We start from the raw sequence: 2,416 nt of genomic DNA, 5'->3' as shown, positions 1-2,416 counted from the left end.
AGGAGGCCATTATATTAGTTCAGTTAGAAGAGGAGGTATCTTGAAATAGAACAGTAACAATGGAAATTAATAAAAGTTCATATTTAAGAGCTATTTTAAAATTATGGTTAACAGGACTTTATGGTCACAGTTGAGAAGTGGAGAAGATAGAAGTGTTGAGAATGATATCCACATTCTACCTTAATGGAGGATGGAGGTGCCTTTGATAGAGCAGACTGGTGATGGAACAGATATGGAATGAGTATGGGAAGATTAGAAGGAGGGCGCAAAATTTATAGTAAACTTATGCTAAAAACTCTTTATTATATAATTTATTGTGCCACTGAAGATAATTTGGAGTAAGCACAGATTCATGGAAACATACGAACCACTAGAGAGGCTCTGAGTAACTAGAAAGGACAGGAATAAAGGACTAAGAAGAAGGTCCAGGATAGAGACAAGATATCTAAATGTCCTCTCCCAAAGGAGTCATGATGAGGTCAGGAGGTCAAAAGAAGCTTTTTCTGTGCAGTTGGAAGAAAGATATTGAAATGACATTTAGAACACCCCATTTCCATATCACGACTATTAGTCTTCAGTGATTTAAAAAAAAGTAAAATTTATCTTTCTGTATTGAAAATAAGCAGAACACTGAAATAAAATATCCATTTGCTTGATATATTCTGAATAGATTTGGCAGTGGAGAAACATTTCCTTCTCTATAGCACTTCAGCTTCTTTATGCTGGAGTCATCGGCAGAGTCATTAGCATCTTAATTTAGCTGTGGGTACTTCGTGCATGAAGTAGATGGAGTGCATTTTTAAAGGTTTTCGCTGGACAGTCTGGCTGTGATAGAATGTTGAAAGATAGCCTGAGGCACTTCTTGTCCAATATTGTGCATGTCCCTAATGAGAGAGGAATGACTTCATTGCCAGACAAATATGTGTGAGAGACTAATAAGCCAGTTAGAGCTATTATCAGAGCAAATGAGCCACCTAAGTGACAGCATGACTGAAGTGAAGGCTACATTCTCCCCCGCCTTTGCCTACAAACATGAATTCATATGCAGGCACACTCTTTGTCAGTCTTCTTAAGAAAAACATCATGGAATTTAAACAATTCAAAATTCAGAGTTGACTTCTTTCCAGGCTATCAGACTATACATAAAGTAGCACCAAAAATAAACCTGCAGAAAAATAAATAATTCCATGATGGGAAAAAAAAAAAAAGAGAGAGAGAGACCATATTGCTGTATCGATTGCTTTATTGCCCTTCTTCCTCTCCTAAAAAAATTAATAATAATAACGGGATCCATAGCTTCATGGACTTCATAATCATCTCTGCTCTATCAGAAAGATAAGGCAGGAAAAAAGGACAGAAAAAATATTTCTTCAATATTGCTTCCTTTATGGAGTGTAAGAACTTTCAGAAAAGGTAAGAATGTCGTGATTAATTAGTTAATTAATTCTGTAAACATTTATTGATGTCCTATCCCTAATGAGATTTTTGTGTCCCTGGGTAAACAAACATGAGGATTGTAACTCCAGACAAGCTGAGGTATATATGGCCATCTATTAACAAACTTGTAGAATAGTACTTTGGGTACATTAGGCCTCTTTTTTTCCATATTATTTCTTATTTCCCAATACTCTTTTCTCCTTTTAGTCATCTACCTTCAAAGTCTGTCAGAAAAGTCTCTGAAAACATTCAATGACCTGTTTAAATGGCTGTTTAAAAAAAAAAAAAACTAAAATAGAACAAGAGATAATAAACTTTATGGTAATAAAAATTATTATTTTAAACAAAAAGGCTATTAATACTAACACAGTAGTGAAAATCTTAAACAAAATAAGAATGGCTGTTATCAATATTTTAAATATATTTTTTAAATTCCCAACTTGTTTTTATCCAATCCACTTCATTCAGGCAGCTGAGAGAGTAAACATAATGCCATTCTATCATGTTACCACTCCCACGAAAACTTTCAATAGCTTTTTAATGATCTTCAAATAAAAAGCAAATTTTAAAAGTAGACTTGCAAGCTTTGTATAACCTCCTGGGCCATCTAATAGTGCCCCCTTCCCTTTAGCTCAAGAAGCATCAACCAACTGGGCCTTCTTTTTTCTTTTTTTTTTTTCCAGCTTTATTGAAATATAAGAGACAAACAGTTGCTCACATTTACATTGTACAATTCAATGAGTTTTTTTTTCCAACTATAGTTGGCATACAATAATATATTAGTTTCAGTTTTACAGCATAGTGATTAGAGATCTATATAACTCACAAAGTGATCACCCCACTAAATCTAGTACCCTTCTTCCCCCTTACATGTTTATTACAACATTGTTAACTATTTCCTTATGCTACACTTTATATCACCATGTCTATTTTGTAACTACCCATTTGTACTTCTTAATCTCTTTGCCCTTTTTCACCA

The sequence above is a fragment of the Pteropus alecto genome, unplaced genomic scaffold, assembly GCF_000325575.1.
Source record: "Pteropus alecto unplaced genomic scaffold, ASM32557v1 scaffold14, whole genome shotgun sequence".
In the NCBI taxonomy this organism is placed as follows: Eukaryota; Metazoa; Chordata; class Mammalia; order Chiroptera; family Pteropodidae; genus Pteropus; species Pteropus alecto.
This window is presented reverse-complemented; position numbering follows the sequence as displayed.